The 26,003-nt window shown below is 45.2% G+C and overlaps 1 long non-coding RNA gene across 1 annotated transcript in view; it reads right to left on the reverse strand.

Annotated features, from left to right (window-relative positions):
* LOC104985624 overlaps positions 1 to 26,003 on the reverse strand; it is a 134,191-nt gene that overhangs the window by 51,794 nt on the left and 56,394 nt on the right. Inside the window, exon 2 of the long non-coding RNA XR_824947.1 lies at positions 11,328 to 11,517. This is a non-coding gene — a long non-coding RNA (uncharacterized LOC104985624). The remainder of the gene's footprint in view (positions 1 to 11,327; positions 11,518 to 26,003) is intronic.

The raw sequence follows: 26,003 nt of genomic DNA on the forward strand, positions 1-26,003 counted from the left end.
TGCAAGGAGATGCGACCAGTCCATCCTAAAGGAGATCAGTCCTGGGTGTTCATTGGAAGGACTGATGTTGAAGCTGAAACTCCAGTACTTTGGCCACCTGATGCGAAGAGCTGACTCATTTGAAAAGATCCTGATGCTAGGAAAAATTGAAGGTGGGAGGAGAAGGGGACGACACAGGATGAGATGGTTGGATGGCATCACTGACTCAATGGACATGAGTTTGGGTAAACTCCAAGAGTTGGTGATAGACAGGAAGGCCTGGCGTGCTGCAGGCCATGGGGTTGCAAAGAGTTGGACACGACTGAGCAACTGAACTGAACTGAACTGAACTGAAAATTAAAAGAGAAATCTGACCATACCAAGTGTCAGCAAGCATATGGAGGAACTGGAACTCTCGTATACTGTTGACGGGAATGTAAAATGGTACAACTGCTTTGGAACCAGTTTGTCAGTTTCTTAGAAAGCTGGGCATTAGACCTACCACATGACCTATTCATTCATTCCTAGGCATTTATTTAACCAAAAGAAAAGAGAACATCTATCCATGCAGAGACTTTTCATTTTCCTCAGTAGAAGGATTCAGAAAGAAGGTATGTACTATAGGCTTCATTTATTAATATATTAATTTCTAGGAATTGAAAATGCAATGGCAGAAAGGAGATCAATGGTTTCCTGGGACAGGCGTAGAAAGGGGCAGAAGGTGGGATTAAAAAGAAACAAGAAAAAATTAGGGAGCAGGTGATGAATATGTTCATTATCTTGGTAGTAGTAATGGTTTTACAGGTGTACATGTATGTCAACACTATGAAAATTTACAGTTTAAATATGTGCAATTTATTGTATTCCAAGTATACTTCAATAAAGCTACTTAAATAAACCCAAGTAGTTAAATCTGTAGACATAGGTTTATATGTGTGTGACAAGCTGGCATGACGTCACAGAGTATACAAACCCTCTCCCTAGACACACAAGGAGATGGGCAGATAGACACAAACATGTGCACATATCAATAAGAACACCTAGAGACTAGAAACAATACCCTCGAGTCCTCAGGCTGTGTTCTTTATCCCCTCTGTCTCTGCCCTTCATTGTTGTTCATCACTCAGTCGTGTCTGACTCTTTGTGACCCCATGGATTGCAGCACACCAGGCTTCCCTGTCCTTCACTATCTCCCAGAGTTTGTTCAAACTCATGTCCATTGAATTGGTGAGGCCATCTGGCCACCTCATCCTCTGTCGCCCCCTTCTCCTGCTTTCAATCTTTCCCAGCATCAGGGTCTTTTCCAATGAGTCGGCTCTTTGCATCAGGTGGCCAAAGTCTTGGAGCTTCAGCTTCAGCATTAGTCCTTCCAATGAATATTCAGAGTTGACTGTCCTTTATGTACTGTCCTATAAACTCCTGAGGTTCTGCGGTAGAGCTTTCTGAGCTTATTTTCACTTAAAAAGGATTGTGTGAACACTGAAGCCTTCAGTGTACAAGATTTCAGACAAAGTTGTTGGAAGGAGAGTGGAGAAGGACCTACCTGTATAGCAGAAGGGAGAAGGGACAGGGCTAACTAGGATGCTAACCCATCACCTGGCAGGTTAGAGGTGGCACTTACCCTTTCAGCTTCTGGAAGCTGAATTTTATAATGAGCTGTCACTGTATTTATCACCTAACAATTGCTGCAATTGAATAAGGTGTGAAGAAAACCTGGAAAACATTAGTTGTCAATGACAATGGTATCTTTGATGAAGCTGTCTATGGTAGGGTCCCAGATGTAATTGAAAATCAGCCCACAGCCTGTTAAAATGGTTTAGGTTCTTTATGTCCCTTCATTCTATGTACTGCTTCTGGCTTATAATATGGCAATTGTTTTGTCAGATCACGAAAAGCAGTCATATTATTAAAACATCTTGATCTTGACTTTATATATATGATTCAGTCAAAACTGAATAAGGCTGGTCAGCTGCAGTTTGAGAAGAGCATAGAACAAGCCTGAGCTGTTGCTGAGTAATATTACTTCCTGCCCAGGTGCACCCCATAAAGCGATGTTTACCTCGAAGTATATACCATGGTCTAAGGTCTGTTAGCTTCATAAAACTGACTTTGTTGGCATGCTTAAGGTGGAACCGGCTCACAGCATCAGTTAGAGTAGTTTAAAGTAAATGCAACTGGCAAGTCGACCAGAAAGGTGTGAGACAGCTCTGCCAGGAGGCTTGCTACATGAAGAACCACATTATGACAAGGTTGAGTGGTGTCCAAAGAGTCATAAATGTTACTGACAAAGGTTTGAGGCACTTTGGCCAAAGTAGGGATGGTCTCATTAAGAGAGCCATACTGCCATGTTCAACACTCCCATGACTGTGTCTTCCCTAGATGGTTTCACATTGTCGGGCTCTGCCATCCAGAGGGCTTCTGTGACCCCCTGACTCTTTTAACTGCTTCCTTGGCCACCCAGCTCCTGTTTACACAGCCTTCATCCAAACAACCACTCCGTTTTCTACCCATGAACCTACAATCAAATATTTACCCTCCTTGTTACTGTACCCCTAGATCTGTGGGGCTGAAGTCTGCGACACTCCCATATACTTCTATTTGGCTTACTTCCACAGTGGGCTATTTATATCCATCCTGCTTTTGCCATTTTGTATGCATTTGGTCTATGCATTTTAATAGTTCCACTCTGAAAGCAACCTTATTTCCAAGTTCTCTAAAGACTCTTAACCAGCCAGCCTCCATCTCTCCTACTTCCCCGACTGACCCTTGTTTTGAGTTCAAGCTTTGCTATAGATTAACCTGAGTTCAATGAATCCATTCATCTTGCTGTCTTAATAAGATGTCACTCTATTTCCCCAACTTACAAGAAAAAACTTTTTTTGAAGAAGGGGTGGTTTTCCTGGTGGTTAAGATTCTGAGCTCCCTGTTCCCACTGCAGGAGGGCAGGGTTCCATCCCTGGTCAGGGAACTAAGATCTCCTATGCCTGTGCGGTGCAGCTGAAAAAAGAAAAGAAGAAAGAAGGGGTGCAGTGGGCATGGAAAGAAGAGAATGAGGTAGAAAGGTGGGATAAAGGCACATGTAATTAAATTCTGTACTATTTTTAATATCTAATCTGTAAACATGAAAATGTGACTGTCCTTTGGCTAAAAATATAATTTGCCACTGCTATACGTCTCTTCTATTATTACTGTTACTTGATTTTATGTGATAATGTTTGGATTAGATCAGCACCTTAATTTCCAGCCAAGTGGCAGTTATTCTTTTTATTTCTTTTCCCTGTCTTGTTGTTATGGTGGTGGAGGGGAGACCTCAGAATGTTAACTAGTTTGACAAAGATTCTTAAACCTAAGAGAACTAACGTGCAGCCTGTCCTCAATGTCATATCTCCAGATGAAAAAGTTAAAATCCAGGCAAAAAAAATCCAGATGTAGAACCTTCATGATGATCAAGTCAGGGTGTAAAAAAATAGATACATAACTGAATGTTCAGTAGACATTGATGGAGACAGTCAGAGACGTGGCCAAGGTTTCTCCAGGCAACTTTCAGAACCTGACAAGGAGACCAGCCTTCCCTGGCCCACTTTGTCATTCTTTATCAGGTATTTTTGGGAAACCTCTGTTTTTTTCTCACATTCGATTTCAACTGTGAGGAGGACGTCCGGGCGTCTTTTTCGCAGGACAGTGTGGTGGTTGGGACTGGGGCTGACACCATCCAGACTTTCTCTCTATATAATCTCTGTCTCCACCCTTTAAGCTCTCTTGGTAGAATCGAGCACAAAACACAAGCCCTAATAGGTGACTCTGGCCTCTGAATAAAGCATTACAGGGTATTCTGTTTCTATTTTTCTTGACTTTCCTCAAAGTAATTTCATATCCCTTGGGAGCCAAGAGGCATTTCCTGTAATTAGGGTTTGCTACTGGCACTTGCTCCCTGAAACACTCATCTGTCCAGCTCCCAGGCTGAGAACTGTGCCGGAATTGTGGGTTCAGAGCAGGGGTGGTCATAGTCCTTCTCACCCTGGAGTTCTGGATAGAAAGTTCTAGAAACAATGCTCCAACTGTATCTTGAGATTTTTATGAGCCCTTTTATACACTAATTGAAAGCAACAGGAATGGGCAGGAGCCTCTTGGCCAGACTGAACTGCTGCTGATTAGCTGTGTGATGAGCTGTGTGTAACATGCTCTTTGGGTCTCTGTTGCCTCAACTGAAAAAAAACCAAGTAACAAAAAACTTGAAGGGATGGGAAGCAAGGGGCATTTGAGGACTCTCTGAGGCAAACACTATTATCATCTTCGAGCTTCTTAGTTCTCAGCTAGTAGCCTGCTGGCGGAAGTGATTACTCCACATTCCTGGCCTGCTCCCTAGAAAGTCCCCCACCCTCTCTCTCTTAGCCATACTAAGAGAAGAAGGGGAGGACCCTGAGATGGTGGGGCCACATAATGGAAAGCCAGATTCCTGAGGACAGCTGCCCAAGAGAGTCATGGACTCTCACAGGAGTGAGGACTGAACTGTACTGGGCTGGCCCCCCAAGATGACAGGATTTACTTGTTACTGCAGCTCACAGCAGGACTACTCTGACTAGCATGACCTTCCAGCTCTAAAATGCTACATCTAATAAACAGCAGTCATGTATGGATGTGAGAGTCGGACCATAAAGAAGGCTGAGTGCCGAAGAATTGATGCTTTTGAACTGTGGTGTTGGAGAAGACTCTCTTGAGAGGTCCTTAGACTGCAAGGAGATCAAACCAGTCAATCCTAAAGGAAATCAGTCCTGAATATTCACTGGAAGGACTGATGCTGAAGATGAAGCTCAAATACTTTGGCCACCTGATGCGAAGAACTAACTCATTGGAAAAGACCCTGATGCTGGGAGGCAGGAGGAGAAGGGGGCGACAGAGGATGAGATGGTTGGATGGCATCACCAACTCGATGGACATGAATTTCAGCAGGCTTTGGGAGCTGGTGATGGACAAGGAAGCCTGGCGTGCTGCAGTCCACGGGTTCACAGAGAGTCAGACATGACTGAGTAACTGAACTGAACTGAATAAATAGCAAGTACAGATCAGAGATAGAGATTTGAACAGAGGAAGGAAGCTGGATATAAGTCTGATGTTTACTTGGATGTCTTTCTCAAAGATGCTTCTCTCAAAGAGATGGTAAAAAGTCAGAAGGATCTGTGGGTAATGCTTAAAGGGCTGCATATGTGTGATTCTTTATGGTGTAATTGTGACTCTGTGTGTGTTACCGAGCCCTGGTCAAACCCAGAGAAATACTTTTAAAAAGAGAATATAGGACAATTGTGGGAAAATTATAACAGAAACCTCCATCAATAAGAGAACTCAGAATAGGCCTAAGGACGAAAAGCTCGCTGATTCCCACACTCGTGATGTTTGTGGGGAGATGGTGAGTGTAGAGTCACCTCTGACTTCTCAGTGGCTGTGATGTTTTTCTTGTGCTGCTTCTAGAATTTTTTTTTTGTCACGTGGAAAGTGATCAGGTCTAGGTGGCTACTGATCATTTTGAGGGGAATAGCTGCTCTTTCCATGTTTTTAGTTTAATCCTTTTCCAGAACAGATTCCCACTAGAAACCGTTTTCATCCCAACTTAATTTTACTGAGTGAAAGTACCATTTTCAAGAAACCCCCAAGGCTTCATACTTTAGAATAAATGAGGCCTCTCCATGGGAAAAGAAAGCCAGAAGATGCTGGGAAAGCACATGGCCCCATGTCAAACTGGACCTAGGTCTGATGTCTCTTTGACAGTGTCGCTTCTTTGGGGCTTTGTGATCCACAATCGAACATAGTCATTCCTCAGCGTTCCCACCAAGGGGAGCTCAACCTGACTTGATTTAGATGAGAGAGTTCAACTTCTGTCCAGGTGTGTTTCTTTGCAGGCTCAGCAACCCTTACCCATGCACGACACTTCATCCTGGAATACGCTTCCCATTTTCCAGGCAAGCTCAGGGGATCTGAGTCTCCTGATACAATCTCTGTCTGCACTAAATTGCCCCGTAGTAGTGATTTATACCCCAATAAAACTATGTATTGAAATGGAGAGTTGGTTTGATTGTACACCAACATAATTTATGCATGTTTTACTTTTGGAATAAACTTGGTATTCATGCAAGGGGGCGAGGTCTTTGTGACGGGAGGTGTATTTCCACATCAACGGAGCTGGTGACAGTGAAGAACAGCAGAAAGAAACGTCCCCAGACATCTTTAGATCACCCCAGAATCTAAGAGATGTCCTCCTTCAAGTTAGAAGAGGAATCGTCTCTTTCCCATTTGCTGAAAGAAAGGGAAGGCAGCTAATTCTTTTCGGAGGCCTTCTTTGCATGAAACATAGTGCTAGCCGCTCTGAGTACATATTTTTTATTTAAATCTTTCAACAGTCTGACGTAAGTTGGCATTATCCTCCTCACTTTGCAGAGGAGGAATCGGAGGTGGAGAGAGGGTAAGAAATGTTAGTAAAGAGTGGGGTAGAGATTTGAATCCTATCTTTTTGGCTCCAGAGAGCATCCTTTCCCCACTAAGCCACTCTGTCACCATCCTGCTGGGCTTTCTCTATGTGTGCAGAATTGGGTTCCATGTTTTAGGGTTCAGAATTAGTCACCTTTTAACCTACTGAAGACAATTAACCTTCAGTTAAACCTCCTTTTAACCAGGAGAAGGCAATGGAAACCCACTCCAGTACACTTGCCTGGAAAATCCCATGGACGGAAGAGCCTGGTAGGCTGCAGTCCATGGGGTCGCAGAGTCGGACACGACTGAAGCGACTTAGCAGCAACCTACTGAGAGCCATGATGAGAAATTTCTTAAGAAGATGACGGTGAATCCTTCCATCCGCTTAGGGGACATCCATTTATGTGTGTCGCTGTGGACACTGCAGAGCACTGACCGGGGGCCCCACTTGAGACCCAGCAATCATCCTGTCAGCACCTGGAGACTCGGCCACTGGCAGCTCCCGGATGAGTCCCCCTTAGACCGTCCTCAACAGAAGACAGCATCTCAGGCTGGTCTCAGGGACATCATGCCTCCTCCCTGGGGCAGTCCACTCCCTACAGCTGGTCCACCCATTGGCTTCAGTTTCGGACCCTCGGAAGGGCCACCCCAGAGGGTCTGTGCGCTTAGCCGGGGCCTTTACTGTGACTGCGCTGAGGTCAGTCCTCTCTCCACCTAATCCTGCTTCCTTCACTGCTTGTACATATTCCTGAGACGGCTCCCCATCACCCCCTGCATGTCATTCTCCGTCTTTCCAGAGTTTGCTTCTCTGGGAACTCAACCTGTGAGGCTGTCAAACCAAATTTTCCCTGTGGATTCGTGTTGCGTGTGTTTAGTCAGTGTTCTGGGCTTGCGTCCCTTTCCAAATTTGTATGTTGAGGTCCCCTCCCACGTCTCAGAATGTGACTTGGCCTGGAGATAAGTCTCTGAAGAGGTGATGAAGGGTCAGTCAGGTCATCAGAGCGGATGCTGCTCCAGCAGGACTGGTGTCCTTGTGAGAAGAGATGAGCACACAGGCATGCGGAGAGGAGGCCACGTAGGACTCAGAGAAAAGACGGCCGCCTACAGGCCAAGGAGAGAGGCCTCAGGAGAAACCAGACTGTTGCCAGCTTGAACTTGGGCTTCCTGCCTCCAGAATCGCCAGAACATACATTTCTGTGAAGTCACCGGGGCTGGAGGGCTCCATAGTGACAGCCCCTGTGGACTGATAAAGGCAGATTTCGAGGTACTTCATTTCTGTCCCTCTTCTTTCATCTTTCCTCTCAAGGAACAACTCAGAAATCTGAACAACTTAAAGTGTCTTTTTAGATGGGAGGAGGTAAGGTAATAATTCCCAGTAGACAGCTTTCGTATTCTCTAAAATATATCAAAATAATCATATTTTTAAAGAGGTGAAAAAATAGTATGTGAACTACCCCCACCTCAACGTATTTTCCTTTTTAGGACACTTATCACAAGCCTGTAAATCCACCGTCTGACAACTAGTTTGGACCGGGGGTGAACTTATATTTAATGGGAAAAAAGGACACCATTTTCAAGTTCTGTCAGTCAGCGCTTTTCTGGCCTCTGTGAAGCACAGACTCAGTCTGGCTTTCTTCTTTAGAGAAACCCTAACAGACCTTGTCCAACTTCCAGCTTCCTGCCTTCATACAAAGGGGAAGAGTCAGGGACGCCAGAGAAAAAGCTTTGCAGTTTAAAGGGTTTTTTCCTTCAGTTTTTTCCAAGCCAGCCTTTCACTCTCCCCCAGCAGTGTGTTGGGGAATATTTAACTCCCGGCTTTCTAAATGCAAAACAACATGAAGCAGTTTCTGCCGACTTCTGTGCTGTAAATACCCCCACCATGGCTGACATCAAGAGATTAGGGAAGAGTGTGAAGTAGGTCTGGGGGCTTGACCAGCTGCCCCCACACACGCTGACTCCAGCTGGACGCAGAAGAAGGCTGCTTGCTGGCCTCTCTGCAGCCCTCAGCTGGCCCTCCAGGTGGGAGTTGCATTCTCCACTTTCTTTTTTTGTTGTTGTTTTAATGAATATATATTGATTTATTTGAAAACACCGGGTCTTAGTTGCGGCAGGCAGGAGCTGGTTCCCTGACTGGGGATAGAACCCGGGCCCCTGCACTGGGAGCGCAGAGTCTTAGCCACTGGACTACCAGGGAAGTCCCTCCACTTTCTCCTCACACTGATATTTGTACTGATGTTTGCTTCAGGGCCTGCCGGTGTTTGCTGAGCTCTTTGGTAAGTGCTTCCTTTTAAGAGTGTTTATGGATTTAGCACAGGTCTCCCCAAACGAACTTTTTTTGGGCCACACGCTCATGGGTTCTTCACTGTCACTCTTGAAGCCAGAAAACCGCAGCCTGAGGGGTCTCAGGAGATCAGCCACGTCAGCATAAGCCTGATTTCCAAAGGTTCGTCATCTCTCCAGCCTTTCCTTACACTCTGCTTCTCCCATCTTCCCCCTTTGGTGGTTTAGTTTAGCTGCATAGACTTTATTTCATCTGTGCTACAGGACTCCAGGTCTCACTGATTGTTGGGTGTGCTCAGTAGCTCAGTCGTGTCCAACTCGTTGCCACCCTGTGGACTGTAGCCCACCAGGCTCCTCTATGCATGGGGATTCTCCAGGCAGGAAGACTGGAGTGGGTTGCCATTTCCCACTCCAGGGGATCTCCCAACTCAGGGATCGAACCTGTGTCTCTTGTGTTTCCCATATTGGCAGGTGAGTTCTTTACCACTAGCGCCACCTGGGAAGCGGCCCCCACCCCCTCGCCAGGTCTGATTGGAGGGCTTGCCAAATGCAACTCTAAGCAACTTACATACACAATCGTCAAGAGAACCCCTTGAGGTAGATACTATTCTCACCCCCATTTTATAGATGAATAAACTGAGGCAAAGACAGGTTAAATAACTTGATCAAAGTCCCACTTCTCATCAGTGGCGGCACTGGGATTCAAATCGGACAGTCTGACTTCGCGGCCGTTTGTGCAGCTGGCACACTGTCTCGCCTTCTCCCGGAAGAGCAGCAGGAATATATCCTTAGGAAGCCCTGACAGCCGGGAATAAATGTTCCTTTTTAATAGGTGACGCTCAGAACTGCCAAATATTTACATCCTACATAGTCTTCTGTCATGTAAGTGTGTATGTGTGTGTGTGTGTGTGTGTATGGAATACTTTAAATAAATTTCAGTGATGAGAAAAAGAAATCACTCCAAAGTTGTGAAATTAATGATCTCAAAGGACTCTTGGACTCTGAATGTAGATAAGCAAATTGAGGATTCCGGGTGGTAGGAGTGTCTGGTTTTCAAGGTGAGGGTACCAAAAGTTGAGAAGCAACCTGTATTTGAAATACCCCAGAGCTAATATTCACTGCAGGGACTGAAATGAAGTGAAATACGCCTTGCTTTGGAGAAGGCGATCTTCCTTTCTTCCCTCCTCTTCTTTCTCCCTTTCTTTCTTATTTCCTTCCTCTGCTTTTGTCTTACTTTAGGAAAACTGCCTGAGCAGGTAGAAAAAAATGAGAGGAGGTGATTTTTATTTCACTCTTCATTAAGAAATTAATTCACATTGAATGCCTCGAGGAATCACAAACGTAATTTGCTCCAGTTTGAATTCAGACTTGGGTGGAGGCCTCCAAGTGTCCAATTCTGTCACAGATTTTTGTCATAGAACCCTAGGACTAGGGAAGATTTTTAATAGGCCTTTAACTTTCAAACAGTACAGTGATATGACAGCCTAGCTGGTCGAATAAAAGAAATCCTTTTGTTACTTAAAATATTTTAAGAACGTACTTGTCATTTTGTTTAACTGACAGCCATTTACGTGTATCTGGACTCCCATGGCTACCTGGAGTTTTCTTGTGTTGATGGTTAGTTGTTACATGATAGAGACAACAGATTACTGATCCTAACCCATAGAGGAATTAACGTTTTTCCCATTGAGCACAAGTTACTTTATGTACACTTTCTCATTTCATCCTCAAGACAGTCCTTCTATCACCATTTTATAAACTTGAAAACAGATTCATAAGTCTCAAGTTAGTGGAGTGAGGCTTAAATCCAGGTCTGCCTCCAAGGGTACCACGCAAGAGCACGCTGCCTGCCTCCACTAGAAGTCAATTAATAGGCGAAATTACACGTCGCTTCTTTTGCTTAGTTTCCATAAGACCTTAGCAAGCCTTGGTTCAATAGAAGGATGGACTCTTTTACCCCTAACCTCCACCCTAGGCCAACATGTTTTCTTATGGAACAGCTGAACGAAAAAGGATTGGTTTAGGACTAGCAGACAAAGAGAGGAGACACCAGAGGACTGGCTAATTGGTAACCCAGGTCAGGGGTCCCCCACCTTCAGGATCTAATGCCTGATGATCTGAGGTGGAGCTGATTTAATGATAATAGAAATAAAGTGCACAATAAATAAATAATGTCCTTGAATCACCCTGACGCCATCCCCATCCCCCACCTCTGGTCCGTGGAAAAATTGTTTTCCATGAGACCGGTGCCCGGTGCCAAAAACGCTGGGGGCCAACAACCCAGGTGATCAGCTTCTGATCAGTTCAGAAGTGCAAGCTCCAGACTTGCTAGGGCACTAGTACAAGAGGTGGAATATTCGACCCCTGTCCCAAGAGATTCTTCCCCTGAGATTTCTGAATGGAAGAGGAGTTTCTGTGGGTATCAGCACATCCGTGTAAAAAGATTCACCTAACAGAGCAAAATCTGTGGGCCTAACATAAACCTTCCATTTCAAGCATTAGTTGCGATCCTGGGTGGGAAATGGAATACCATTTCTATTACTGTTTCAAATGCATTTGTCTGAGTCGGACCACACACAATGCGTGGTTTTTTCAAGAGTACTCACCCTTGCCCACATTTTCCCAGGTGCCTCTCTGTCTCTTACGCCAAAGAATGCTGGAGCTCTGGGTCTTGAAAAGGATGATCCCAGTGTTTTAGTTGGCTGATCAGATTCTTCGTTTTCATAGCTCTACTTAGAGAACATACTGTGTTCTCATGCCGGTATATGACATTAGGGAGCTCACAGCTTCCTGGGCCTGAAAAGAGAAGTTAAAAAAAGAGTGGGTAAACTCTGGCAGAGGCCAAGATGCTTTTCATCACTTAGGGTGGCATCACAGGAGCTGGAAATCTTGTTAATAGAATCCAAAGTCTCAGTAATAGAGTTGTCTCATTAATGGAACCCATCGTTCATTCATGCAGCCAAGGGTAATATTTATGGAAAATATGGTAAATATATTTTTTATTATGCATGAGCTGAAACCTTAGAGATGCACAAAGTATGGTCCTGTTCTCAAAGAGCTCACAGTCTAGGAGGGCAAACGGAATAATCCGGTCCTATAAAATGTTACAGCAATTCTGGCAGAATGCAAAGCGGGTGTGGTAACGGCACCAAGGAGGGAAAAAGTAAACGTTGGCTGGAGTCTTGTGCGATGGGTAGATGTTAGCCAGGTGTTTCTTACTGGGCTAAAATGGTAGAAATGAGTGATCCTTCATTGTCTGTAACCTACAACTTTCTCTGCCATTGATTTCCCTTGTTTTTCTGCACCTCGACCTCCCTGCCTCACTTACTGCTGCTGCTGCTGCTCTTCAGTTGCTCAGTCGTGTCCGACCCTTTGTGACCTCGTGGACTGTAGCCCACCAGGCTACTCTGTCCATGGAATTCTCCAGGCAAGAATACTGGACTGGGTTGCCATTTCCTTCTCCAGGGGATCTCCCGACCCAGGGTTTGAACCTGTGTCTTCTGTTTGGCAGGCGGATTCTTCACCACTGAGCCACCTGAGACGCCCCCATTCCCCTTTAAACTAATCCAACCTGCTGTTCCTTTGATGATCTTGAAATGTGCCTGGCTCCACTTTTTGGCATCAACTTGTGAAGGTCCCTGGAGCCATATGCTTTTCTTGTTTCTCCAAAATGAGGAGAACTGGTACTTTGGCGATGAGCCTTTTAAACAGCTCAGATACAAAGCCCGGAATTTGATTTTTTGCAAAAAAAAAAAAATTGCCTGGGCTTTTGGTTGGTTAGTACTGGCCGGTTTTTCACTTCCCGTTCATCATGTCTCAGCCATAAGGTTCAGTTTTGGTATGAGATATGTGTGTATCTTTATAGACCGTAGTTGAAATATATATTTTTAGAAAAACTCTTGATACTTAAACCATGTGGGGCATTTGGAAGTCTTTTTGAGAATCAGGAATCTGAATCTTTGTAAAAGGAAAGTGTTTTTCCCATCCAGAATGAAAAATCAAAACTAAATGGATGTTTTAAACTGTGGAGCAGAAAAATAAGGATTGTGTCTAAGACATTGTAGAAGCTTGGTGAACTGTGTAACGAACCTATCAGCGGCCTCAAGGCAGAGAAGTCTTCCTAGCAGTCTTCCTAGTCTTCCTTGCTTACCCTCCCTTTCCAACTGGAGGGAAACAGGGAGCTGGGCGCCTCTCACTTCTCTTAGGATGGGAACGTCATCCTGTAGTTTGTTTGATAAACACAGTATTTGTAATCTCGGTTAAGAGGAAGAAGACTTCCCTCCGGGGCACTCGCAGTGGCCAGACAGGAGGACACAGGCCCGTAACTCGCAGACTCTGCCTGCACCATCCATGTTGCTCAAGGATCTCAGTCTGGACAGTGAAGAGAATCAGCTGTGAAAGGGTCCATGTCTCACTGAGGTCTTCGCCCCCAGAGGCATTTCAACTGCCCGAGGTGTCTGAGCTTAAAGGTGACCATTCAGAGCTGATCTGTCTATGGGGATCCCATAAACTGCAGCACCATGGATAGAATGTATATAGAGAGATTCCAATAATTCTTTATTGTGAAATATGACACATGCGGAAAACTGTACAAAATAATGTAGAGCTTAATAAATTATCATAAATGTAACCACACCCGGGTCAAGATATAGAACACTCACTGCCAGGACCCCAGAAGCTGTTCAGTGCCGTTCCTAATACGACTTTCTTTTCCTGTAAAGGCAGGACATATCACACAGTATGTGTTTATGTTGGTTTCTTCCACTAGGCATTACGGATGTGAAATTCATTGATGCTGCTGCCTACAGCTGTAGCCTGTAGATTTCACTGCTGTATAGTATTCCACCTTGTGGGTATCCTTCCATTTTAATGCTGATGGACAACTGAGTTGTTGCTGGTGTTAGACCATTATCAAGAATTTATGCTAGGTAGATCTTTATCTATTTCTTCTGTGCATATACCCAGGAATGGAACTGCTGGATGATGGATATGCATATCTTCAATTTTAATGGAAAATATCAACGTTTTTTTAATGGAAAATATCAACCAAATTGGTACAACCACTTTGTTTTCCAAAGTGGTTGTACCAATTTACATTCTTACTGGCAGGGTATGAGAGTCTCCATTGCTTCTAACAAAGTTTGGTACTTGTTTTTTAGTTTTAATCATGCTGTATTAGGAGTATTTTTCATATGATACTAAAAAGTTTCTACCCCCCTCCCCGTCACCCTGATTATTTTGCATCTGAAGATACTAAAGTGATTCTAGTAACTTGGAGTTCTGAGTTGACTACTATTAATATCAGTAGAGGCACATTAAGAGAAGATATGTGGCCTTGGAAGATTCACAGTAATAAAAATCCCAATAAACAGAATTGACCCATACAGCATTTAAAAATAACATCCAGATTAGAAAACTGACATAGGGATTGAATCAATACACCAGCTGGTGTTGACCTCTCATCCTTTCATAGGGGTATGTGTGTCCCAAGGGCACGCCTACCCCTTGTGGCTGGGTGCAAGTAGCTGAATTACCCAGCTGGGGCCAGTCAGGACCACCTTAGAGGATGAAGGTCAGCTGAGGAGCCTGTCAGCTTACAGCTCGTTAGGGGTCACATCTGGCAGCGTCTGCTCCTCCAGCAGGCAGTAGAGACCACATGCTCTGGTCAACAGAGAGCAAGGGGCACGTGCAATGCTCTTCTGCAGAAATAGCACAGCCCGCTCACTGCCCACTGGCTTCTCTACTGACCTGGCCTCTGAGCTTCCCCCCAACTTCACCCTCCTCATGCAGATCTCCTCAGTCTCCTTGCCCCTTTGTCCTGCTATCGCAGCCTCCTGGGCAAAGCCTAGGTCTGGATCAACGCAGTTGTTTACTTTCTCTACATCAATCTCCCGGCTGTTGAAGCATGGCTGGAAAAACCTCACACCCTGCAGATGGTGCCTCTATAAACTTTGGTCACCGATGCCATCTGGACCCTGGTTACTGTCAGGCAGCCCTTCTCTCTTCCCCTGCTCAGCTCGCCGCCCTGTGTACCATTTTCCTAAAGCAACGATACTGGACCTTGCTTAATGATGTGCTGGGCCGCTACTCAAGACAGAGCTGACTACTGTCCGTCATGCACAAGGCTCTTTCGAACTGTCTCTACCTTCCTCAAATCTCCGGTTCCACTTCCTGTCTGTCTCCTGAGCCCCAATCCCAGCCTCCACTGTCAGTCTCCGCAGGCAGTCTCTCCTCCTGCTTCGTGAAGAAAGCTGGGCCGTCTGAAGCCACTCCCTTGACTTCCATCCTTCATATTTGTATATCATTCTGCATGCACAATCATCCCTTCTCCCCTCTACCTCCTTGCGACAATATAGGAAGTGTCTCCCCTCCCGCTAAGGCTAATCCCTCTCCCTGGCCATGGAGCCACCCTCTCTAACCTCCCCATTTCTCTGTGCACTGACTGTCCCCAGACTTCTTCCCAGCAGGGGTCAAACAGGTTCACGACTGTCCCTTAAGGATCTGGTATCAGGGACTTCCTTGGCTTGACCGGGACCTTCATCCGAAGAGGGCAGGAAGCAGCGCTGTGGGTTGAATTGCATTCCCTCTGCCCCGATTCCCCAATTCATATGTTGAAGTCCTAGCTCCTAGTATCTCAGAACGTGACCTTATTGGGGAACAGGCCTCTTTCATTAGATAAGACTCTTTCATAGAGATAATTCATCAGAAGGAGGTCATATTCTCTTTGGAGCTCAGTGTCCCCATTTTGGGACATAATGGGTGGTTGGACAGTCCTTTTTGTGGGGTGAAGTTCCAAAATCTGTGGGAACAGAGGTGGTGGGAGGGGTGAGGGAGTTTAGAAGAGAAGACTCTACTGAGCTCTCCATCTCTCCTCTGACCAAAGCAGGTCCAGTTTTAACTGTTTTGTATTTGGGAACTTTGGGTGGTATTTGGCTTGAAACGTGTTTCATTGTTTAAAACATAAAATTAAAAAATTCAAAGCTACTGGCTTAGGTGTTATTTCAGATCCTTTCCAACTGCAATAGCCTATGATTATAAGGTTTTACAAGTTAACACATATGGGTTTGATGAACGTATAATGCAGATTTTTCTCAAAAAAGCCTGATTTAATATATTTTATTTCTTTTCAGTAAAGGAAACTTGTTAAAAGGACTTATGAAAGCAATTTAACTTTCAAGCCTTTTAAAGATGTTCATATAGAACAGTTGCAAACTAGAAAAGCAATTTTTTGGGGACCATATGTTCGGATTTGGGGTTTAAAAATATGCCCATTGTCCACATGAGGCTATCAGACCCATGAGCAAGCAGTTGCACATGAATAGGGCCTTCAGATGATGAGCTCTTGAGAAGAATAACTGTGTCTGCTCCATCTGTATTTCCCCAGGACCTAGCTTAGTATCTAGTACACTGCATGCTACGCGCATGCGTGCTCAGTCACGTCGAACTCTTTGCGACCCTGTGGACTGTAGCCTACCAGGCTCCTCTAACCATGGAATTTTCTAGGGAAGAATATGAAGTGGGTTGCCATTTCCTACTCCAGAGGATCTTCCCGACCCACGTCTCTTGCATCTCCTGCATTGGCAGTCAGGTTCTTTACCACTGTGCCACCTGGGAAGCCCCATCTGGTACCCAGTAGATGCTTAATAAATGCTTGTTGAATGAAAACATATGATGACGTAGACGCTTTCCCTGGAGCTTGGTGAGAATTCTTGGTGACAGGAAAGAAGAGCTTTCTAAAAGAAGGGGTGGGTGGATTGGAAGCCAGAGGAGGGGCAGTGTTCCCGGCCCGGGCCTAGGTGAACATGCAGGACTTCTGCATGCAGGATGGCTATTCCTGTGGGCTGGGATATCCGCAGTTAAGGAAGGCAGCCTTCACAGCGTGCCTCAGACAGTCTAAGTTCCTGGTTTCCTGGCAACTTATTTCATTTCCCACACTGAGGCCAATGGACCACGGAGTCTATATCTTCCCCGTTTCTTCTTGGATGTATCTCTAGTCAGGTATCTGACCCTTATATTTAAGATCCTTGATGGGAAGGGGCCTGGGTAGCTGCTAAGATAAGCCAGGTTCTCCAGCTTTCCTCCTCTTCTATTTGGCCATCCACGACTGGGAATGCGGTAGGAAGACCAGTGGCCTGAAATCAGGAGACCCGGCCTCTGGTCCCAGGTGTGTGACTGTGGGCAGCTCAGTCATTTCTAGGCCCTGGTTTCCTAATGTGTGAGCTGAAGGGCTCAGACAAAACGGTGTCCTCAATTCTACATCTTGTTAGATGTAGGACTGAATACATGTCACTTGGATATGTAATTGGTGAGATACCAGAAAAGGTGCTATTAACCAAAGACAGTATCTTCCTGTCTCTTTCTGTTTCTGACTCTCTGTCTGTCTCTGACCCTGTCACACTGTGCGATGTTTCCACTTTGCTTGAGCCTTTGATGTAAGACCTTGAAGGTGATAGTGAAAATGCGGTGCTATTTAATGAAAAGGCACAGAAGCCGGACATTTATCAGTTGTTGTTATTGTTGAGCTGCTAAGTCATGTCCAACTCTTTTGCAACCCCATGGACTATAGCCTGCCAGGCTCCTCTGTCCATGGAATTCTCCAGGCAAGAATCTTGGAGTGGGTTGCCATTTCCTCCTCCAGGGGATCTTCCTGACCTAGGGATTGAACTGGTGTCTCCTGCATTGGCAGGCGGATTCTTTACCACTGAGCCACCTGGGAAGCCCCAAGCAGCCATCAGTAGAGACATCACAAGTTGAGTGCATTTATCTGGTCCCCCTTTCATCACCTGGGCAGTGTCCTGACGGCTCAAGGCTTGGCCTGAGTCAGATGTATGGGCAAAGGTGTCAGAAACACCCTCGTCAGGGGGCCAGGTAATGCTCCCTAGAGGAGGACACCAAGAGGGGGAGGAGCAGAGCCCAAGGGCTGAAACCAGCTGCGTCCCCCTTATGGCTTGAGGACAGCTCTAGGCCCTGACTGGTCAGCCAGCTGAGCACGCTGGCTCTTCACTGTCCGGCCACTGCCAGTATCTGAAGCAGAGGCCTCTTGAAATTACACACTTCCCGGCTTGTCTTCCTTAGTAATTTCATGTCCCTAGGCTGCAGAGCCTTGTCAGCTGATGATAGAGTCCTTCTATCATGTTCGGATTTACACAGTTTATTTTGGTAACTAAGACGGAAAGATAGAATTAATTATACCTTACATGAAACAGTCCATCAGCCACACCTGCTTGTGGAGCAAAAAGTCAGATGTTTTGTTGCTCTTTGCCAGAAAGATCAGTCTTCTCTTGATTCCCATTTGGGATTCTAAGCAGGTTATCTATGAAAAATTTTTCTTAAGTATGGTGTATATATATATATACATAGAGAGAGAGAGAGAGAGAGAGAGAGAGAGAGAGAGTATACACACAATGGCACCCCACTCCAGTGTTCTTGCCTGGAAAATCCCGTGGATGGAGGAGCCTGGTGGGCTGCAGTTCATGGGGTCGCTAAGAGTCGGACACGACTGAGCGACTTCACTTTCCCTTTTCACTTTCATGCATTGGAGAAGGAAATGGCAACCCACTCCAGGGTTCTTGCCTGGAGAATCCCAGAGACAGGGGAGCCTGGTGGGCTGCCATCTATGGGGTTGCACAGAGTCGGACACGACTGAAGTGACTTAGCAGCAGCAGCAGCATACACACACGTATATATATTTCCATTTGTGTAAAAACAATAAATAAGTGCCACTGATCTCTTTCTGCCTGTGCCAAAGAAGAATTTGTTGAGGATTTAATATCCTAATGCATTGGAAGTACTTGAATTTGACAAAACAGTCAAACTGGTGATTTGGCTCAATTTAGCCAGTTTAAATATTGTTAGTATATAGACTTGCAGATGACTTTCGTTCTTTCAGAGTCATCCCTGGAGGGGACTGATTATTACGTGAATTGGAAATGCTCAGGTATGTTTCAAAGGTGTATGAGACAAGCCTTTCCTTTGTTTTCACTCGGGAAGACTCAGTGAAGAGGGTGAGATGAGAAAAGCTGTTAGTTCATCTGTGTGCACATCTAAATGTGGAGGCATAGCAACTAAACAATTCATGTTTAAAAATTTTCTGTAAACAGCAAGATGCTCCAAACTACAGCCAAAACCCCAACCAAGAAAGAAGGGAACGACAATGCTCAGGAAATAAATGAGGATGGAAGTCAGAGTTCTAAGTCCTTTAAGCCTTTTTGCACTTAGGTAATGTCTTGCTGAGCACATGGCCCTGGTTCTTTTCCTGGCCTTTGCCAGCAAACTTTTAGGAACCTCCTGGCAGAAGAGAAGACACAATTCTCTGCACCTTCCACTCCCGTAGAGTTCTCAGTTGCTGACTATTTATAGGGACTTTCAACTGCCTCCTTCTCCCATCTGGTATTAATTTTTATTTCTTCTTCTTTTCTAGGTTCTGACTCATCTCCGCCCAGACCGACAGGTTTCCTGGAGGCCTTGCTTCCCCAGACGTGGGGCTCCACCCAGGTAACTCCACTGGCTGCTGTCCACCAGCAAAGGAAGGGCTGGGTCCCCAGTCTCAGAGAACCAGGCCATGATCGCTTAGTTATCCAAGTCAGAAGTAGAAAGCTTTCCTTAGCACTTCCTTGATTTCCACTCCCCACATCTAATCACTAAGGGATCCTCCTCACTCCAGAGGCCCTCTGGCTTCCTCTCCTCCAACTCTCCATCTCAGCTGCCACTATCTTAGCTCATAGTGTCTCTCCTGGACTGTTGAACAGTCTTCACATTGCAACCTCAAAACAATGGGGAAGACTTCGAAAAGTTTTAGCTGGAAAGTAACTTGATCATGGATGAACTGGAAAGGCAGCTGGAATGGTGACAGAGAGAAATCCAATGCAGAGCTCTGCTGGGGTCTAGACAAGAAATTAGGAGGGTCCAGGTTAAGCCCAAGGAGAGGCAAGGAGGCGGGTGTTCAGCATGTAAAATGGATAGAGCATGGTGACAGATTGGAATTAGAAGGTGAAGGATAGGGGGTGTTTATCATGGTCTCCCACGGTACTGCTAGGAGCTTAGGAGATTGGGTGGATGACAGTGTCATTATGGAAAGAAGCAATTAAGTCTGTGAGAAAACGATGAATTTAAGGTAATGTGTTAAGTTCCAGTTTCATGTGGGGAATGTCATGTGGAGAAGGAATCTATGAGCAGTAACATACAAGTCTGGGATTCAGAGAGCGGTTAATGTTGAAGATAGGCTTTGAGTCTGGGCTTAGAGCTGATAAAGTCATGGAATGTGTAACACTAATGAACAGAGATTGTAAAGTCAAAAAGGAAGATGGTGCGTCCCCTGGGGAACACCACTGAGGGGAGGGGGCTGGAGAGGTAGGAGGAAATTCAGAGAGCAAGAGAGCAAAGAATTTTACATTAGATTATTGGCATTCTTGGTGGTGGTGGCTTAGCCGCTAAGTCATGCCCAACTCTTGCGACCCATGGACTGTAGCCCGCCAGGCTCCTCTGTCCATGGGATTTCCCAGGCAAGAATACTGGAGTGGGTTGCCATTTCCCTCTCCAGGGGATCTTCTCGACCCAGGGATTGAATCAGTGCCTCCTGCATTACAGATGGATTCTTTACCAACTATAAAGCCCCGTGGATGTTCTTAAGAAAACACAGTGATAGGGACAGAAGACAAATGACATCTGCGTTGAACAGTGAGTGAGAGTTGAGACACTTCAGACAGTGAATCTAGATTTCTCTTTCTAGAAACTTTACCATAGAAACAAGAGGAGAAGTGGGACACAGAACCTGACCACATGCAGGGTCACTGTTGGGGGAGCATGTAGCAGTGGCCTGTACACAAGAGAACCGAAAGGCGCCTGAGATGCTGAATTTCATGTGTCACCTTGACTGGGCCACAGAGTGTCCATATATTCAGCTAAACACTATTCTAGTGAATATTTGTGGATGAGATTAACATTTAAGTAATTTATTTTGATAAAGGGAATATTTCAGGTTGAAACAAAGAGATAGAACACTAGCTCAAAGCCATATGAAGCATACATTTCTGTAGCTAAGGTCAATACAAAAAAAAAAATCTAAAAACCAGTATCACTATGATTTTGGTTCATAACTCCACTCTTGATTCTTTTACAGTGTCTAAAAGACAAAAACTGAAAAAGTAATTATGAATCTACACTAGTGGATATATAACATCAGTTCAGTTCAGGCATTCAGTCATGTCCAACTCTTTGTGACCCCATGGACTGCAGCACGCCAGGCTTCCCTGTCCATCACCAACTCCCAGAGCTTGCTCAAACTCATGTCCCTTGAGTCAGTGATGCCATCCAACCATCTCATCCTCTGTCATCCCCTTCTCCTCCTGCCTTCAATCTTTCCCAGCATTAGGGTCTTTTCCAATGAGTCAGTTCTTCTATGGCCAAAGTATTGGAGTTTCAGCTTCAGCATAATTTGTAACACAAATAACATACATCGGGGAATGTATTTAAAGTAAATTAAAAGATTTAAATAAGTAGACAGAGTAAAGCAGATTGCTCTCCCTAATGTAGGTTCGCCCTATCCAATCAGATGAAGGTCTGAGCAGAGCAAAAAGACTGACTCTTCCCGAGGATGAGAGAATCCCTCCTTCCTGAATGTCTTTGAACTGGGATATTGGTGTTTTCCTGCTTTTTGACTGAAGACACTGGCTCTTCCTGGGCCTCTCAGCTTTTGGAAAACTTCAGACTCCACCCTCAGTCTTTCTCATTCTCAGGCCATCAGACTTGGACTGGAACTAAATCGCTGGCTCTCCTGGGTCTCCAGCTTGCCTACCCACCCTGCAGATTCTTAGGACCTGCCCATCTCTATAATCACATGAGCTACTTCCTTATAATAAAACATATATATATATATGTGTGTGTGTGTGTGTGTGTGTTCATGTTATTGTGTCTGTTTCTATGGAGAACCCTGACTAACACAACATAAAATGGAAAATAAAAGGGGGACAAAAGAAAATAAAGGAAGGGAGAGTGAAGGTCAGGTGTGGAGTGGATGAGGTCCGTGAGAGCCTACGTGCTTCAAAACTGCAGGGAGAGGGCGGGTGACCGCTTAGCTGTCTGTAATCTCTGATGGCATTGATGACTCACTCCTGTTATGTAATTAGAATTTGCCTTCAGACATTGCTGTCTTGGAGGCTCTTGTCTCATAGAAGCGAGACTTCCTCGCTCGGCTTGTTTTCTTGTTCCTTAGGAGCTGTTGCTAGCATAAGGTCATACTTAGAAAATTGAACCCTCAATAAGATTACTCAGAGTCTTGGCTGCTTTCTCCCTGGCCATTTGGTCTTTAGGTTGAAAAAAAGAAACAGCTCACTTTCCTAAAGTGACATCACACGTCACTTTGAAATAAATATGCTCTATAGGCCAGGCTGAAATCTATGGTCTTCTTTTTTTTTTAACTCATGAAAGAGAAATTTTTGTTTTTAAAAATGTTAGAAAAAATTTTTTATTCTAAAAGTCTTCTCTGATAACCCAGTTATTAGGAAACTACCTGCTGAGCAGAAACAGTAGCAGAGGTGAGGATCTGGCCTCTTTATACCTGACTCATTTTTGCCACAGTGATAGGATAACCTCAGAAACCGCTAGTGTGATTTAAATGAGAGATTTATTGGGCATTCAGAACCCGTTTCATGTCTGTTCTACTTTTGTAAATTCTTTTGTTATACGATTCAAGTGACTAAGATAAATCATGTCATTTGTGGCTGTAGCCAATGCCATTTGGAATATCTGCTCAGTCGCTCTGCTCACTCAGAGTGGTAGGTTCCAGATTTCGGTTTGGACAACAACATGCTTTATTGTTCACAGCTGCCTGGACCTGGGGTGGATGGCTGACCCAAGTTCAACGTCCTTCACGCGCCCACTGAGTCACTCATGCAGTCCCTCTCCAAGTGCGAGCTTGGGAGCAGGGCTGCCTGTCTGTTTTGGGGTCCTCGTCCTTACGATGATGACCACCTCCCTTCCTTTCTCACTGCCCCACCTGCCACGGGGCTGAGTTGAACTGTATTTTATTACTTGCAGCCAAAGGAGTCTTAATTTATTTAGTTAAACTATAAAAATATTCCCTACTTGAGTTGAAATAAGAATTTCAACAGTTACAGCTGGGAACGCTGCAATGGGGGAGCCCAGTTCTCCAGTTAAATAACCACCCATACTCTCTAACCCCTTTCTCATCCCCAGAAAGCCTCAGGGACGAGCCACAGCCAGCACTGCCGCACCCTTGGAGGGAGCGTGGCCACTGCAGTGTGTGTGACAGCATTACACGTGCACATCCCTGTTGACCCAGCAGGAGCATGTGCAGGAATTTGTGAGACAGATAAACTTGTATAGTGCAGGGAAAATGGCATGCAGATAAAACTGTTGTTCAGTTGCTAAACTGTGTCTGACTCTTTGTGATCCCATGCATTCTTGCCTTGAGAACCCCATGAACAGAATGAAAAGACAAAATTGCACAGGTTCAAAAAAGACATAGTAGAAAGTCACTTGGTAAGGCACTGTTGGTAAGAGCAAAATATCAGAAACAATCTACATTTCTATTAATATGCTGTTGCTGCTGCTAAGTCGCTTCAGTCGTGTCCAACTCTGTGCAACCCCATAGACGGCAGCCCACCAGGCTCCAATAAATTACACACATGCACCCAACTGGAGTACTATGGTGCTATAAAAAGGAGTGAATGCAGTGCTTCTGTATGGAAAGGCTGCTAAGTGAAGAGAGCATGGGGCAGGACAGCAGGTTTTGTAGGCCATCACTGGGGCATAAGGACAGCCATTCAAATTTCCTTACATATACATTGAAAAAAATTCTGGCAAGTGAAACAGATAAATTAATACCAGCAGTTTACTTGTGTCTATGAATGTGTAGGTGGCAGGGAGTTGTGGGTGGGAAGCCTAGATCTTAATAGGAAGGAGACTGTGCCTCTTATGAGACTTTTAAACAATGTTATACTGGGCTTCCCTGGTGGCTCAGATGGTAAAGAATCTGCCTGTCATGCAGGAGACCTGGGTTTGATCCCTGGGTTGGGAAGATCCCCTGGAGAAGGGCATGGCAACCTACTTGGTATTCTTGCCTGGAAAATCCTCTTGGACAGAGGAGCTTGGTGGGCTACAGTCCTTGGAGTTTCAAAGAGTCGGACATGACTGAGCATATTTATATATATATATATTCAGACTTTATATATATATATATATATGTATATATAGACAGAGAGAGAAAGAAAGAGACTTCTCTGGTGGCTCAGACGGTAAAGCGTCTGCCTACAATTTGGGAGACTGGGATTCAATCCCTGGGTTGGGAAAATCTCCTGGAGAAGGAAATGGTAACCCACTCCAGTATTTGTCCCTGGAGAATCCCATGGATGGAGGAGCCTGGTGGGCTACAGTCCATGGGGTTGGAAAGAGTCAAACACGACTGAGTGACTTCACTTTCTTTGTATATATATACACACACACAGTGTGTTGTCAACTATTTTAAAAAAAGAGAGTGAGAAAAGGGAAGGAAGGAAAGAAGAGAGGAAGGAAGGAAGGGAAGGAGGGAGGGAGGGAGGAAATCGACAGCCTGTCTTCTGAACGGTCCATCACATTGGTGGCACCACGACGAATAGGGTTTGTCTTTCTGAAAAAGGTGGGTGCACAGAAGAGCAATGAGAGACAGTAGCTATGCTAGATCAGGGCCACAGGAGAGGACTGGCTCTTTCTTGAAGCTGCAGCTCACTGAATGAAAGCCAGAGCCACCAGCAGCCACAGTTTGATCAGAGAAGGGCAACCACCGCACTCATGAGATGCCGAACCCTGCAGGCAGTGCGGGCAGACAGCCGGGCGTGTTACATCACAGAGGCTGATTTCAGAGTGTGGTGAACCCAGTGGGGCTTTTAGGGCAGACACACAATTGCTTGCAAACAAGTAGCAGGTACAGTGAGCAGCGTTTTGTGTTTCTCTGCAGGTTTTCTCTTTGGTGTCTCGAGGGAGCTGGGAGAAACCCAGGTCTGAAATTCAAACCTGCCTCGGCCAAGATGCTCCCTTAAAGTAGATCTGAACCTAGGGGCTCTTCTGGCTTTATTTGCCGATTTCTAATGGGAACCCAGCCCTCCAGATATTATTCTTATTCGGGTGTGCTAATATTTTTTGCTGGAAACACTTCATACCAAGGTGGCTTGGACTCCTTCCCTTTGCCAGACTGTTTGAAAGCTCAAGTGAGCAGACATCCAACTTCCGGGCTGATCCAGGTTTTTCATGATCAAGCCAGGGCAGGCAAAGATTCCAGGAAAACTCTCCCGGGAAGGCCAAAGATTTCTGAAAGTATCTGTGGACAAACAGATGCAATATTATTGGGCTAATTCCCATAATTCAGCTAAAGTGATGGAAGCACTTTGCGGATGACTGGCAGGTAGGCTGACCGTGGCCTGGGTCCTGGCACCTAAGGCCTGAATTGGGGGAACCCACCAGCCCTTCAGATGCTCTCTCACTGCAGAGGAGCAGGTAAAGTCAATGGGCATCCAGTGGGGACTAGATTTTTGGACACAGTATTGCCAGGTAGGGGCTTCCTGGGTGGCTCAATAGTAAAGAATCTGCCTGCCAATGCAGGAGACACGGGTTCGATCCCTGGGTGGGGTAGATCATCTGGAGGAGGAGCAGGCAACCCACTCCAGTATTCTTTCCTGGGAAATCCCATGGACAGAGGAGCCTGGTGGGCTACATGGGGTTGTAAAAGAATCGGACGTGGGTTAATTAAACAGCATCAGACACCTGGTTGAGCCTCCAGGGATGTGAGAGGGACCCCAGAGGCTTTTACTCTCTCTCAACCCTTTTCCTCTCTTTTCCTCTTTCCTCTTCACCCCTCCCCAACAGCTCACCAGAAATCATGGCCTAAAGCAGCAAGATGGCCACTCATCATCTCTTCCCTTTCAATCCCTCCTTACTCATCAGTAAGCAGAAGGTAGAGACACTGCTGGTACAATGAGCACGTGTCAAGACATGAAATAAAAGCAGGTGACTTAGTTGGGTGCAGTCTTTCCACCGTTAGGGTAAGAATGGAATATGCAAATTGTGTAATTTTGTTGATTAGCATATGTGTTAAATGCTCTTCTATTTGCATTTAAAACAGGCACTGCACAACATTGAAATGAAAGGGGTAGAATTTATGCTAACAATTTAAAATTTAAATTTTCCTTGAATTAGAGTGGCATTCAAAAGCGGCATTTTAAAAATAAAAACATGACAAGTGGAGAGAGACTGTGGAAGAAAGGAGAAGCTTTTCTTTTAGTGCCTCTAAT

Source organism: Bison bison, unplaced genomic scaffold, assembly GCF_000754665.1.
Source record: "Bison bison bison isolate TAMUID 2011002044 unplaced genomic scaffold, Bison_UMD1.0 scf7180017864053, whole genome shotgun sequence".
In the NCBI taxonomy this organism is placed as follows: Eukaryota; Metazoa; Chordata; class Mammalia; order Artiodactyla; family Bovidae; genus Bison; species Bison bison.